At 44.4% G+C, this 16804-nt stretch overlaps 1 long non-coding RNA gene across 1 annotated transcript in view; it reads right to left on the bottom strand.

The window, feature by feature from the left end:
- Positions 1-817: 817 nt before the first annotated feature.
- Positions 818-16804, bottom strand: part of LOC310755722 — a 481307-nt gene continuing 465320 nt past the window's right edge. Inside the window, exon 3 of the long non-coding RNA XR_014544468.1 lies at positions 818-877. This is a non-coding gene — a long non-coding RNA (uncharacterized lncRNA). The remainder of the gene's footprint in view (positions 878-16804) is intronic.

Here is a 16804-nt window from a genome sequence, read left to right as displayed (position 1 = left end):
TGTTTTCCAGATGTGTACAAGTGCTTGTGCAAAAGAGTGTACGCTTGTTGATTTGCACAGCTCAGCTATTATGTGCAAAGATGCACATCCGGCACACTCATTGAACACTACATGTGCATAACTGTATGTGTGTGGAGGCCAACGCTTTGTGTTGACAGATCAATTGTTGAACATAGAGTGTGAAAGTCCTTAATATATCTAGACTTCCATGAGGCTTTTGCAAAAATGCTTTGTGGCAGATTGGAACCCTTCCCCCAGAGCCTCCAAGTGTCTCTATTTTCCAGGGATGTCCCTGGTTTACAGAAGCCATCCTGATTCCTGATTTGATCCCAGAATCTCCCACTCTTCCTTAGGATGTCCCTATTTTCATGGGGAAAATGTTGGAGGGCATAGAGTTATCTGACCCCACAAGCTGTTTGAAGGCAATCCTGAGGGTGCAGTTGTGTTGCCAGAGCTAACAGCAGCATGGGCGCGACAGCGGGGCAGGTAGTGGCCCCGGATCTGCGGGGGCGGGGCAGCGTTCGGGGTGATGTTTTGACTACTGTGGCAACCATACCCCTCCAACATATCTCCCATGAAAATAGGAATGTCCTACCATACCTTCCAACATTTATCCAATGAAAATAGGGACATCCTAAGGAAAAGACGCGGGTGGTGCTGTGGATTAAACTACAGAGCCTAGGACTTGCTGATCAGAAGGTCAGCGGTTCAAATCCCCGTGACGGGGTGAGCTCCAGTTGCTCAGTCCCTGCCAACCTAGCAGTTCAAAAGCATGTGCAAGTAGATAAATAGGTACCATTCCGGCGGGAAGGTAAACGGTGTTTCCGTGCGCTGCTCTGGTTCACCAGAAGCGGCTTAGTCATGCTGGCCACATGACCTGGAAGCTGTACGCCGGCTCCCTTGGCCAATAAAGAGAGATGAGTGCCGCAACCCCAGAATCGGCCACAACTGGACCAAATGGTCAGGGGTCCCTTTACCTTTAAGGAAAAGAGGGACATTCCAGGATCTAATCAGAAACTGGGTCAGCTTCTGTAAATCTGGGACTGTCCCTGGAAAAATGGGACACTTGGAGGGATGGAAAGTCCACAACAATACTTCCTTGGGTCAGAAAGTATATATTTTTATATCTCTGCAGCACAGGGTCCTCTATCTCTGCCAGATGATTTCCGTGACTAGGCACCACTCTTCTATTCCTTGTCAAATATGTTAGGACTTTGTAGATGGACATGCAAGCTGCACTGCAGTGACTCATTGTGAAAACGGGAGGATGCATGGCAAATCCTTTAACGGGGGACATAGTGGCTCATCCTCCCAAAACCACCTTGTTCTTCTCCTTGAAACAAATCCAGAGTCTGTTAATGGGGTCCCTGTGGAATAGTCCACAAGTTTATGAACCTGGGCTGTGCCATCAGAAACATGACACTTGGTGCCATTCAAAAATAGCTTCTGACTTTTTGCTAGGTCATTTGGCAGAATCTAACATTTCCTTCGTTTCTCAGCTTTGGTCTCGGTAAAGACAGAACATCTCAAGGAAGCAGTGGAAATTAGAAAACCTAATTGCTTGGCTGCCTGGGAGAGAAGCAGTTTTCAAGAGTGGTGACTACAGCTGTGGTTGCTTTGTGTGTGCGTTGCTTGGGATAATTGTGTTTTGTTGTCAGATCTTCTCCGCTAGCCTGTTATGACACACGAGGAAGAACAGAACAACATGATATGCTTAATTATTTTCTGGTAGGCCGAGTTCCTTCAGGGAAAGAAGAGTAAGAAGAAGCTGCAACAAAACTTTTCTTTCTTTCTTTTTTTTTAAAAATAATTTTTATTAACTGGCCAATCACATCAAATTAAATCACATCACATAAATTCCAAATTACAAAGCCAAATTTTTAAATTTTGTTGGGGGAACCCATACTTCAAGATCCAAAGGGGGATTCAGATCATCTTCTTATTACTGCGTTAATGTCCAAATCAGTCCCAATCAGTCCAAACAAAATTCATAATTCTATCCAGTCTTATCTTGGTGTTTCCACATCATATCTTGTTCATATAATTTCTATTTTTCCTTTACGATCTCTTCTGTTAGTCTCCTTAAGCCGATAAGCAAAATAATAATCCTGTGTGGATTTCCCGTTTCTCCACTAAGTCCAGATGGTTTCCATATATCTCCTTCGTAGATAACATCGCTCTTTCCATCATAAATTTGGCATTTGTCGCTCTTAAGTCCCACTGAGAAGTTGATCCACGATATGTAAACAACTCTATTTCTCTCTTTCTCCTCCCAGACCCAAGAGCTCCAACAATGCCTCCCAAAATGGCGACGGCATTTTTAACTGCGTCATTCCAAAACTCTTAGCTTTCCAGCTTCATCTTAAAACATTGCTTTGGTTCGAAAGTTTATCTCCACACAGCCTTAAATCCACAGCCTAAGTCCTTAGTTTCTGACTCATTAGGGGAGGGGATTCTTGTTAAATCACATAAGAAAAAGGAAGGCAGGTTTTTCCCCCCCTCCCCCCTCAGTCATACCGTATCTTGATGTATCTTCTCATATTTTATTCTTGTCTTGTTATCAGAGATCTCTTCTGTCAGCAGTCTTTACTCCCCTTTTTCCTTGAAGCATGTGCAATTTATCTCGTCCAAATTGTTTCTTTTGAAGATGCTTGCAACTAGTGGCGCGAATCAGGGACGGCGTCCAGGAGTGCCGGAATCCCACAGGAGGGCTTTGTGCCTAGTGCCCCCACCCCCCACAAATTCGGGGGTGGTATAGGGCACAGCAGGCAAGGGCCGTCCCCCCCCCCCACAATCCTGGGGGGGTTAAGGAGGCCTCCTTAACCCCTGCAACAAAACTTTTCAATCGGAGGAGTTTATTCTAGTTTGTTCTAGAAGAAAACATTGAGCATGACTCATTCTGCTATACCAGAGTCATGGCTGTCAAGACCAGATTCCTGTTTACTACTAAAAATATGAGTTTGAAATCCAGATCATGCAATTCTCAATAGACTGCAGTGAATTTTATTTTCTTCCTGACCCCAGACAGACTTTTTTAAAAACCCACATAGCTGTTAATGTTTATAAGTCTCTGGGCTCCAAGTGCCAACAGAAGAGGCCAATTAGTGTAAATTACAAGAGGGATACTAGCCCATAGAGATCTAGGACCAAGATTTGCAGAAGCTCATTCCTCAAAGGATAAAGATCTTGCATCTAATGGGAACATTGCTGCATCTCTGACAAGCTGAATCAGAAATGGTATTTGAACATGCAAAAGCTTTTTTTAGGCCTCCCCGTTTGCTTCCAATGACATGAGGGCTTAATCTCCAGAAAATTTAAGTAAAATATCCTGTATTCCAAGCCAAGTGGAAATCCCCAATCCATAAAACCCTGCATTCCCTGAACCACAGATGCATTTACACCCGAGCGTTCCTCATCTGAATGTTTTCATGGATCCTGGAGTTCTGTGTTGCTTTATCTCACATTTCCAAAAGCTGCATCCAAATGTGCTTTCTCCAATTACAGAATTGATTTTATAAATTGTCCTTGTTAGAATGAAGTTCAGAAGTAGTAGAATGCAAGGCATAAGGAGACAGAACAGGTAGACTTCTCTTACCTATATTCCTTTCTTTAGACTACCATACTTCATTTGATCCTGGTACTAATATTTGGTTCCCCCAAATTCATCCTTCCACCATAGAAACTCCCAAGCCCCATAGTGTAGCCGATGGGAAGGCAAACTAAGGTCTGGGGGCTGGATCCGGCCCAATCGCCTTCTAAATCCAGCCCGCGGACAGTCCGGGAATCAGCGTATTTTTACATGAGTAGGATGTGTCCTTTTATTTAAAATGCATCTCGGGGTTATTTGTGGAGCCTGCCTGGTATTTTTACATGAGTAGAATGTGGTGTAGTGGTTAAGAGCAGTGGACTCGTAATCTGGTGAACTGGGTTCGATTCCCTGCTCCTCCACATGCAGCTGCTGGGTAACCTTGGGCTAGTCACACTTCTCTGAAGTCTCTCAGCCCCACTCACCTCACAGAGTGTTTGTTATGGGGGAGGAAGGGAAAGGAGAATGTTAGCCGCTTTGAGACTCCTTCGGGTAGTGATAAAGCAGGACATCAAATCCAAACTCTTCTTATTCTTCTTCTTCTTTTATTTAAAATGCATCTCTGGGTTATTTGTGGGGCATAGGAATTCATTCATTCCTCCCCCCAAATATAGTCTGACCTCCCACAAGGTCTGAGGGACAGTGGACCGGCCCCCTGCTGAAAAAGTTTGCTAACCCCTGGTGTAGCCCGTGGATGGGGAACCTGTAGCCCGCCAGATGTTGTTTGGCTCCTGCTCCTATCATTCCTGCCATTTGCCCAAGTTGGCTGATGGGACCTGAAGTCCAAGAACATCTGGAAGCACCATGTTTCTCAACCCTGATATAGCCTTTGGGTCCTCTGCCAGGTCTACGGCTAGCCAGGGACATTCAAAAGGGCGCAATCATGTGACAGGACATTCTTCCATATTAATCAAGTGATGCTCATGAGGACATTTGTCTTTGCCTCCCCTCTCCTGAGGCAGAAGTATAGGCCTGAGCTGAGGCAATGTCTTGGCTTTGCTTGGAAGTTCATAATGTGCCTATTTGTGGTTTACTGGGGCAATGGTAGGGAGAAATCTGGGGGGGGGATTGCTGGGGGGAGGATGGGCAGCTCATTTATATGCAGTCTGAAAAGTAGCAAATCCTTAATAATGTGTGGAGTATACCACACACACACACACACACACACACACACACACACACAGATGCTGTTGCTGTGTTTGTGATAAAAATAATTGTTCTAATGGACAGATGTCTTGCTTTCCTTTGTTTTTAAACTGGAAAAGCATTCCAGATTCTCTTTTCCCGACCCACCCACAACACACTCTGCCTCTGAAAATGCCCACTTGGATTCATTTTGTCTTGGCAATGCCCAGTATGATGCATCAGAGCACGACAGGGTTGAATCGCAGCTCCGCTATGCGCAAAATGCATGCATGGCACAGCAACTCATCTAAAGGAGAAAACAAAGTTAAATAAAAAAAACAACGATGAATTGAGCAGGAGAGTGCATAAGTTACTGCCGCCCCAAGACATTCATAAATAATGTAGATGCCACGGGGTGGTGAAGCTTTTTACTCAGTTAATTAATATGTACAGTAACACTCGCACACTCGAAAAACAATGGCCCAGGCTCCTTTCCCCCATGTGCTAAGTAAAAATATTTCTTGGAGGACTGACACATTTATTATTTCCACCGTAATTACCTTATTATGGAGCATTTGTAATAAAACACATTAAGGAACTTCAACCCCATACAGGGCTGGTACACAGGGATTTTCACTTTGAAAAATTTCTGAGGAATTCAGCACTCAAGGAAGGAAAGTGGGTTGGCTCCTGTTTGGTGGCCTTCATGCAAGCGCCCCTTGCACCCCTTGTTCTTGACCCAGAGCTTTCTTCCCTCCTATTTGAATACCGCTTCTCTCTCCTAGTAGCAATACAGTGCCTCTCGCTTTCATGTTAAAGATCTGCAGGCACTCCTCTGTCCCTGAATTTACCCCATACTCCATTCTCTCCACACATAGTTACTATATTGCTTAGCACAACGCAGTCTTGCTCAGCTGCTGCACCTAAATACCATTTGGCAGGTTTCCTGAAATTCTAACCCTGCACTCATCATATTGTAGGTCAGGGGTGGCCAACAGTGGTTCATAAAGGTCAAAACCATCCTCAGCTCCAGTTCAGTTGCACTCCTTTGTGAGTCCCACACTTCGTTGGAGGCAACTGGCCTGACCAGCAACAAAGGTTGATGCTGGCTAGACCAACTTTGTGGGAATGGCTCTTCACAAAGCTAGACGAAAGGATGCCCTGGTGGCGCAGACATTTCCCATTTGACATGAGTTGCCTGCTGAGTCTGAAGCAGCACCTTGCATGGTGCCTAGCTGTACCAAAAATGCAGCTTCTGCACTTCACAAAAATGTGGCCTGATACCCAGAAGCTTCTGCAACAATGTAGGCGCATCCCAGACCCCTCGTTATTCTGATATAGATGACATGACCCTCCTCTTGAGGTGGTTAATGCTTGCTAGGCTTTTCAAGCTCAGGTAGCTCAGCCCTCTTGGGCATTAATGATAAATGCCCCTTCATAGATCACTGCCTTGCCGTGGTGAAGGGGCTTGAATAACTCAGAGAAACTGTGAACTATGCCGAGCAGGGCACCCAAGATGGACAGGTCATAGTGGAGAGTTTTGACCAAAAATGATCCACCTGGTGAGAGCTGGACCATAAAGAAGGCTGACTGCCGAAGAATTGATGCTTTTGAATTATGGTGCTGGAGGAGACTCTTGAGAGTCCCATGGACTGCAAGAAGATCAAACCTCTCCATTCTGAAGGAAATCAGCCCTGAGTGCTCACTGGAAGGACAGATCGTGAAGCTGAGGCTCCAATACTTTGGCCACCTCATGAGAAGAGAAGACTCCCTGGAAAAGACCCTGATGCTGGGAAAGATGGAGGGCACAAGGAGAAGGGGACGACAGGGGACGAGATGGTTGGACAGTGTTCTCGAAGCTACCAGCATGAGTTTGACCAAACTGCGGGAGGCAGTGGAAGACAGGAGTGCCTGGCATAAAATGGTCCATGGGGTCACGAAGAGTCGGACACGATTCAACGACTGAATAACAACAAATGATAAACGATGGCATGGCCAGAAGAGAATCTACCCACCCCTCTGTTGCAATCCTTGCCATAGTTATCAATCTGGGGGGCTGTTCATCATTTAAGATGCTTCCCCATGGTAACTAATCCCTGTTCCCACCACGATTCCACAAGTCTTTCCTCCCCAGCAGCCATTTGGAATTTGGGAACAGGAGGGAATGGAAACTCACAAGATGGGAGCAAAACATGTGATTGCAAAATTTTGGGGAGAATCATTTCCCATGGGAGAACATTTTTGCCTGCATCTGCATGTCACCTGTATTGCAAGCTATTTGCTTAGTTGTTATCTCATAGGTGGCTTCCACTTAAAGATTTTCTGATCTGAGACTGCTCCACATATTTCAGTTAAAATATAATTCATTCATCGCTGAGAAGTGGGCTTGATCCGAGTGATCAGGGGGTTGGGTTCAGTCCACAGTTTGCCACTAAACCTTGATCAACAAAAGTTTTGTGCATAGGTTATGTAAACCAAACCAAACCAAACCAAACCAAACCATGGCCCTGCCCCTCTGATTTTTCTATTACCCATGTGTTTGTTAATCAATAATTCCAAAGCACTGTAGCCAGTGGGGTCAATATATGCAAAGGAGATTGGTGAGAAAGAAAAGGTAGTTTAATAAAGCCCAAAGTTGAAAATGGTCCAAACCAGCATTAATCGGTTAGCAGACATTTCTAGAGCCAGCTCAATAGCTTTTGATAGTCTTACATCAATGAACACTGATAGCTCATGGACAAACCAAACACAGGAGCTGGAGGAGTTGGTTGGGACCTGTAAATGTGGCCAGCAGAGAGGAACCTTCAGGGCTCCAAGGAGATGCTGTTTGCTTTTGGGGAAACTGGTGCTGCACTAGCACTGTTAGGATTTGTCTGCTTCCTCAAACCCAAAGTATATATTGTTAACCGATCCGATATAGGAAATATATTAATTGGTACTCTCTCCTTCCAATCAAGGGGTCGTGGGTGGCATTGTGATCTAAACCACTGAGCCTAGGGCTTGTCAATCGGAAGGTCGGCGGTTCGAATCCCCGCGACGGGGTGAGCTCCAGTTGCTCGGTCTCAGCTCCTGCCAACCTAGCAGTTCGAAAGCACGTCAAAGTGCAAGTAGATAAATAGGTACCACTCCAGTGGGAAGGTAAACAGCGTTTCTATGCACTGCTCTGATTCACCAGAAGCAGAATCATGCTGGCCACATGACCCGGAAAAACTGTCTGTGGACAAACGCTGGCTCCCTTGGCCAGTAAAGCGAGATGAACGCCACAACCCCAGAGTCGTCTGCTACTGGACTTAACTGTCAGGGGTCCTTTACCTTTACCTTCCAATTAAACCGGTCTTGTGGCTCTTACTTAGTATGAGATTCATCAGAGAAGAAGTTCCTTAGAGAGGATGAAACCATGAGTTCAAAACATTGTCGTCCTTACAGATTCATGGCCAAGACATTTCATTAATGCCTCTCTAAGAAATAAGAAAATAAAATAAGAAAAGTCCAACTTGCACAGAGGACCCAGTCTCTCAAATACAGTCCCCAGTCTCCCATTTGGCCACTCTACCTCTGAAATCCAGATTGCTTTGGCAGGTTGCCCCCTTTTGTGCTCTATATCCCAGCCTCATGCACATGCCCTCCTCATCCCTTCATTAGCCTCTCTCTTCCCCCTGCCAAGCATTTTCTCATTACAAAATCTCTTAACCCCTGAGAATGGCAATCAAAGTCTCCATTAATGAGAACGGTGTGGTGCAGTTTCTGCGGCTTTTTGTTTTCCCTCCCTGTTTTCTTTTTCCATTTTTCCCATGGATGCCGATTTTCACAGTCCCATGGCAGCCCTGCTGAGTGGCATGAGTCCACCAAGCTCCTGGCAGAGCATCTGAAGTGTGTAAAGCTCAAGCAATGGACTGGGGAGCAGAGCAGAATGAGGTGGACAGAGCAGGGGCTTAGCTGAACTAGGCAAATGCCAGGCTTTCCTGTGAGAGTCCCCAGCAGATGGGCTCTCCATGTCAGAGATAAAGACCAGAACAGCTTCATTCGGCTGCATGGAGATGAAATAATTTTCCCAGTCTGGGCACGGGTGAGATTCTAAAATTGTGCTTGGATGTTATCGCCAAAACAACAACAAACCTCTGGTTACGTGAAACATATTCAATAAACACACAAGACGTAACCGTCTGTATGTTTGAAAAAATTATATATACTATTCATTGTATTGAATTGTAGATTTCAACAGAAGTAGCTCATAAAGTTCAACGAAAAAAGTAGAAGACTCAGTGGATCAGTTCATTCTCTAATCAGTTTATGCATATGACTTTTGAAATTGAGAAAATTATTAGACGCCATTGGCATATTCTTAAGAACATCCCTGGGTGTGAGAATATCCCCCTTTTTGCCAAACGACGCACTAAGTCATTTAAAGATATATTGGTGCATACGGATTTAAAATCCACACCCATACAAACATACGCTGTCTAGTCTTCCACATGGTTTTTTTAAGTGTGGGCATTGGATGTTATTGCCAGACACGGCCATTTTAAAGAGAGAACCTTTTGCCTTCTGAGCTTTGTGTGTGTGGACAGGTGACACAGCAGATTAGAAAGTAACAAGAACGTATGGCTATTTGCGCTGCAGAAGGCGTACTGGGGAGATCACATATTCAAGAAACGCAAAATAACTTTAGCTAGGTTTTAATAACAAATACAAAAACTCCTTTTACATTAATTATAATATATCAATAAGCATCACCCATCCACCAACCCAACCACCAGGGTACTGAGAGAGCTAGGTGCTGCTCTTTATACACTATACCCAACAGCTTAATTAACATAACTTAACAGCACCTGCTATACTGCTTCACAGCTGTAAAACTAGGTCACATTATTTGCTCTGGCCCTTAAAGAAATACACATCTTGCGGAACAATAATGAACCTTCAAATATAAAGAGACCATTCAACAATTACAAGGTCAGATCAATGATCCAGCCAGAATCCTTATCCTGATAACAACTAATATCAGTTGTTTTTGAAAAAATGAAGAGAGTGTTTTGTCCTCGGTCAATTGTTGCCCCCTTCCACTGGTCCAATGGGATGCACTTTTGTGGACTCTCCTTCCTTGGAGGTTTTTAAGCAGAGGTTGGATGGATGGTCATCAGTCATAGCTGCTTTAGTTGAGATTCCTGCATTGCAGGCAGTTGGACTGAATGACCCTCGGGGTCTCTTCCAACTCTGCAGTTCTATGATGACATTGGGTTTGATCAAGGAGAGGGAAGAGCAAGACTCAGAAGCAGCCAAACATCCTTCCTGACTTCTAGTTCTGGCCTTCACAAGTGTGGGTTGGTATTTCTGCTTTCCGCGAGTGCATGTCCTCTTTATTTGAACCCAGCTGTACTACTTGATCATTGCCTCTCCACTTCAGGGCATGTAGTAGTAACCATGGGGTAAATTTGCCCATGCTCTTTCCCAACTTCTGTCACTCATGGCAAATGAGCTGTGTGCATTTGCTTAGGTGCAGCTTTCAGTTTTGCTCAGAAGGTGGCATTGATTTGTACCTCAAAATCCTACACATGGTGGTGGGTGTATGTGGAATATGACTGGGTAACCTCAGAAGGAAGCAGCTGGGATACAAGACCGGTAGGGCTTTCCATACTGCTGGCTTCCAGATGGTTGGGTGAGCAAAGTCTACATTGCACAAATCTGTTATATGTTCTGTGAAAGCAGGTCGTTCTTTTTACTTAAAACCTGTTCGATATTAACAAAAATCATGACTGCGTTGCCCTCATTCACTTTTTCCAAGACATTTGTGGTTTTAAATATTTCTGCCACATACTTGAAGAGTCCCCTTCTTCAAGGAAGATCCGTAGGAGAGTTGATAATTGAGATTATAATAGAGTATCTGTAAACATGCAATAGATTTCTCTCTCTACTGAACACCAGTTTGCACATATAAACATCTCATTTAATATGCCCTTTCCTTTCCCATTTTTCTCAATTCCACAAGACTCTTCAGTAATATTTCAGTCTGTGGAAGGCTTATCTGCTTGGAATAATTCTGTATAATTTGTACAACATGCCATCCAGCCTTTTGTTTCTTTGGGGTCATTCTGGAGTACCGTATTTTTCGCTCTATAAGACATACTTTTCCCCTCCTAAAAAGTAAGGGGAAATGTGTGTGCGTCTTATGGAGCGAATGCAGGCTGCGCAGCTATCGCTGAAGCCAGGAGAGCGAGAGGGATCAGTGCGCACCAATCCCTCTTACTCTCTTGGCTTCAGGGATAGCCACGCAAAGCCTCTTGAGTGCAGCCGGAGCGTTCCTCCCTCTTTGCTCAAAAGGCTTTCCGTTGCTTTCTTGTTTCTTGTTTTCCTCCTCTAAAAACTAGGTGCGTCTTATGGTCGGGTGCGTCTTATAGAGCGAAAAATACAGTAAATCAGAAACCATTGGTTCCAAAGGAAGCTGCTGCCTCCCATAGGATTTTCTCATGTGCCTCTTCCCTACCAACCACCAAGGCTTGTAAGTGTTTAGCAAGTGAACCCATTCTTAGCCTTGAAATAAGTGGTAGAAATACTTTGCTGGCTTCATATCTGCAAGCAAGGCCACTCTTAAAGGCACAGGGACAGGAAAAGGTGAACACCTGTTCCAAACTGGTCTGTCAGATTGCAATCCATATAGCTTCGAACATTTCCAGAGGCAGAAGAAGAAGAAGAGGGACAGTTTTGTTATGTTAGATGCCACCAGGCAATTAGGAGGAAGATATCCAGTCTTCCTTTGTTTACCTCCAGAATAGGGTTTAGCGTGAGCTGTCAACCCTGCCAGACATACTTGTCAATTCTATTATTTGAGTGGCAGGCGGGTGATTTTAGGACATTCCTGCCCCTTCACTTTTCTGTAGGGCTGTTTAGCAGAGACGTCATTGTAATGTGCAATTATATGGTATCCATAACATGCAATGCCTCTGTTTTTTTGGGGGGGATTTATACCTCCTCCTCGGTGGTGGGTGTGTGGAAGAACAAGCCTTTTTGAGATCGGTTGTTGGATTTGTAACGCGCCTCCTTCTCGGGGCATTGTCCCTTCTTTTCAGAATAAAAACTGTCTCACAAAGCCTTGTTCTAACTCCCATCATGTCAGAGAATATGCCGGCACCGCCTTGTGAGAAAATGGTGGTGACGATTGGGCCATGAGAGCAAGGGACCCAGTTTTATTGGGCCTCATCCAGATATGATGGCCTCTTGGGTACAGATCCAACTTGCCCAGCTGTTGTGCCATGAGAGGGGAGGGAAAGGGCTGATTGGAAGAGAACAGGCTGCAGATGTCTGGCCAAGATCCACGCAGGAGATTGCAGAAGGCAAAGGGGGATGGGTGGGTAGGAGGTATTTCCACAGCAGAAAAAGCTTTGCTTTATGTGCCTCTTTCATGCAGGCCATCCGGGCCCTTGTCAAGCCTCCTGGAAAGGGGACAGGCCTGAATGACTGTAATATGAGCCGTGAAAGTGGATATTAAAGTCTTTATTACAGGGTGATGCCTGCTAATTGCAGCACTTCTTTCAGGGAGCGGAGAGATGATGAACGCCGGAGACAGCACCCAATTATTAGAACTCAGTTGGTGTGAAGGGAAGGCGGCTCAGCAGTTACCAGAACTTTATCAAGCTAACATCATATAGGCAGTGAATTATAGGTATAAAAAAAATAATGGAATGAAATGAAATTTTGCCTCGCTGCAGCCTGTTCCATGTCATCTTATAGCGTTGTTTTGATTATAATATTTTCCCCCTCAAGAACAATGCAGGTTTTCATTCTAACCATGTGCACTGTCATTAACATTTTGGGGCTGGAATTTGATTTGGGATTACTGGGGATCTTGGAAGGGTTTTAGAGGAGAGGCCAGTGAAAGCACTTTCCCCAGTCACTCTCCTGTGCCCACCCCCTAAAGTAAAACCGAAGCTATTATTTGATTCAGCCGATAAAGATTCATTCTCTCTCTCTCTCTCTCTCTCTCTCTCTCTCTCTCTCTCTCTCTCTCAACACACACATACACAGAAAGAGAAAGAGAGAACAACTAGGGCTGCAATGCCTTTCAGAGGAAAACCCAATGCATATGTGTGAATAAATATTGAACCAGGAACCAGGCAGAAGGCCTTCTCAGTAGTGGCCCCAGCCCTGTGGAACACCCTCCCATCAGATGTCAAGGCAATAAATAACTATCTGACTTTTAGAAGACATCTGAAGGCAGCCCTGTTTAGGGAAGTTTTTAATGTCTGAAGTTTTATTCTGTTTAATATTCTGTTGGGAGCCACCCAGAATATGGGCGAGGTATGTATGTATGTATGTATGTATGTATGTATGTATAAATAAATATTATTTGCTGATCGTTAGCTAGTAGGAGCCACTTGCATGGTAGAAAAACTGGCCATGTCACTTCACAAACAGCTACATTTCCATAGTGGCCTGTTAAAACCACAATTTCATCCCCAAGTACAACCCGGTGCCCTCCAGATTGGGCTACAACTCCCAGCACCTCCTGACAATTGGCCATGATGGCTGAGGCTGATGAAAGTTGGAGGCCCACAGACAGGCTCCCCTTCTCTGTTTTACTAGAAGGGAAGAAATGTGCTTTATGGGTAGGTGTGCGGGAGGGAGGAATGGAAGGGGCAGGAGGAGTTTTGCGTTAGTAAAATGGAGGAGTTTGGGAGAGCAGATTACAGGATGATGAGGAAGAGCTGGAGGAAGAGAGCAGTCTTAAATGCCATATTATCCATGGTGCAGTTATGGATGGGTTGCGGGGTTGTATCAGGTTCTGGAGGAAAGGGCATCAGCACTATGGAGAGAATAAACATGTTTCACTGAGCATATTATTTCATTCATTCATCCACCCATCCAGAGACAGTAGACATCTGAGCCTAAAATTCTATGGAGAAGCTACAGTGGAGTCTGTTGCCTTCATGCCCTGATGCTTGTGGTTTTCCCAGATGCACCTGCCTGCCCTGGAATGGAGGCAGAGTGATGAACGAGATGTACCTTGGTCTGATCAAGCTGGACCATTCTTAAATTAGATCAGTTGTTTATATGCTTAGTCCTTACTTTATTTGTTTCCAGTCCCATGTGTAAGTGTTAAATCTACTGACCAAGGATGAAGACTGGGTTTGCAACCTTGTGTGCACTTAACCTTAGAATATGTGCCATTGAACCCAGGAGGACTTGCTTTGAAGAGCACATGCACAGATGTGTGATGAGAAATGCTTAAAAGACCAGGAATGTTTACAATTTAGCAAATCCTTCCAAAACACTAAGCCAGGGGAACTCAACGGTGCCCACTCGAAGTTGTTGGACCCCAACTCCCATCAGCCCCAGCCAGCATGGTGAGTGGTCAGAGGGAACAGGTCTCCATCAACATCTGAAGGCCACCACAACAGCTACCCCAATCCAAGTAGTAGCTTGGACTACTGTAATGCTACCTTTGAAGGTGACTTGGAAACTACAACTAATCCAGAATGCAGCAGACTAGTGACTGGGAGCGACCACTGGGACCATGTAACACTGGCCCTAAAGTATCTTCACTGGTTCCCATTATGTTTCCGAGCACAATTCAAAGTGTTGGTGCCGACCTTTAAAGCCCTAAATGGTCTCAACCCTGAAGGAGCTTCTCTACCTTCATTGTTCAGCCCAGATACTGAGGTTCATCTCCGACGGCCTTCTGACCGTTCTCTCATTGTGAGAAGTGAAGTTACAGGGAACCAGGCAGAGGGCCTTCTTGGTAGTGGCGCCCTCCCTGTGGAATGCCCTCCCATCAGATGTCAAGGAGATAAAGAACTACACAACTTTTAGAAGATGTCTGAAGGCAGCCCTGTATCGGGAAGTTTTTAATATTTGACTTTCTATTATGTTTTCATATGTCCTGGAAGCACATATAGTGCTTGTCTAGTGTGTCTGGGGAAACCCAGCTAGATGGGTATAAATAAAATAAAATAACAACAACAACAACCCCATTGTTACCCATTGTCTGGAAAATGAACAGAAGTTCTTGGAGAAGAAAGGAACCCAGTGAATCCAGACTGCAAATGGCAAAACACAGGACAGATGAAAGATCTTCCATTGTGCCAACTATTAGCTTGAAACATTACAAACTTTTGAAGCTCCTGAGTTTTTCCTTTTCTTTTTATGTTCAAGCTTGGCTGCTCAGAGCAATGATAAAGTAATGGAAAATGGAATATGTTCTTAGATGTCCAAGCTTGGCTTTCAGTCACCCATGGTATTTTGTATTTTGAGAACAAAGGGATGGTCAAGGCCATTGGTTTAATTAAAGGCTATTTTAAAACTGGGGTGGCCAAAGGAAGCCATCAGAGAAGCAAAGGAAAGAGTGACCTTATAATGAATATGATAATACAACCAATATAATTTCTGGTGAAACAGTGCACTGGAAAAGTAAGAAACAACTGGTCATGGTAAATCAGTAGTTAAGAAAGATACAGGATATTTTAATACAATCTGAGAGACCTCAGCAATTAAACTAGGAAAGAGGCAGAATTAACAAAACTTTCTTAATTTAAAATTGGGTTTTTGGAGCTCTAGATAGGAAGTGAATCAGAATCAGTTCATTACTTAACTTTTTTTACTTAGGATTTAGGTATGTAACATAATGGTTCTTCTATGGGAATAGTAAGAGTTTTCTCTTTTTATTTTGCATTTCATTATTTTGCATGGGTTTTTGCTGTTGTAAAATAAGACTACATGTCCTCAGTGGTAAATCAGCTGTCTTAAAACCTAAGAAGTAATGATAAAAATAGTGTCAACTATGGAAAGCAGAAGTATTGACTATCCAGCCACCCAACTACCAGGTTAATATAGTGCCTTTCCTTTGATGAACTTGGAGTGTGTGTGGCAGGCCTGTTAGGAGGAACCTTGAGCAGAAAAACCACTTTTGACACGGCAGAGGCAAAAATCAAGGACCCGGAGCTCGCACAATACATTGTATTGGCACTGGCTCTGTAACTGACAATTAAATTTAATTACACCTTTGAGAAATAATAGAGTAAGTTTTTTAACGGGCTTATGTAGGGCTGCTCTGATTTTCATGCCGTACAGTTTCTCCTAAATGAGATGGATAATGCAATGATGTTCACACCTTTATCGAGGCTATTAGCTGAACTCAGCAGTAGGACAAATAGCACGGCTGGGAATATTTCAGAAGGCTGAAATGTGGTTGCTTAAAATTGTTTGTTCTTAGTACTTATCATAAACTAGAGGCTGATGTCAGGAGGCTGCCAAGCTGCGGATGCTAATGTTCATATTTACCTGGAGACCTCTTTAGTCCAAAGTAGGCTGAGCAAACCCAAAGCAGAACCTGGATTTATGCAGAAGGTAGGTTGGTGCCGTACAGTAGCGACACCTGTATGGGGCCTTGGTTCTCATGAACTCTTTTACAATCCTTTATTCCAGGCACGTCCAACTCTCTAGAGACTGCGATCTACTCCCTTTAGTGGGGAGTGGGATCTGAGTTCTTTAGTGGGGAGTTCTTTCTTTAGTGGGGAGTGGGGTCTGAGTTGTTCAGCTGTTTTTGGGAAGGATTGGCAATAGCTGGAGTGCCCCTCCCCCCCAATTTTCACAGGGGGAGGGGCACTCCGCCACAACCGCAGGATATACAAGTTTTCAGAACTGAAGCAGCGGCGCGATCACTCAGGAGAACACAGGCGATCACTTCCTCCCATCCTGCGATCGACATGGAGCAGCCCGGCGATCTACCTGTAGATCACGGTCGACAGGTTTAACATGTCTGTCTCCAGATGTTGTTGGACTACAACTCCCATCATCCCTGAGCTCTGGCCTTGCTAGCTAGGGGTGATGGGAGTTGTAGTTCAACGACATCTGGGGACCCACAGGTTGAGAAAGGCTGACTTAGAACAACACAGTATCCGAGCATGGGATTCCTGTTTTGAAGGGGGGAAAACTCATGTTTTTGGACTCATGATCTGTCAGTAAACCAGGTTGGGCTGTTGTTGTTGTTGTTGTTGTTTCTAGCCATGGAGAAATTATGGCCAATGACACGTTAAGATGAACTAGAACTAATTTTGCTATGCAGGGTGGTGAATTACATCCTATGCTCTTCAAGAAGAAGGA

This window comes from Podarcis filfolensis (assembly GCF_964270895.1).
Source record: "Podarcis filfolensis genome assembly, chromosome: 2".
NCBI lineage: Eukaryota > Metazoa > Chordata > Lepidosauria > Squamata > Lacertidae > Podarcis > Podarcis filfolensis.
The sequence above is the reverse complement of the archived record's forward strand: the minus strand, read 5'-3'. Positions and strand labels throughout refer to the sequence as shown.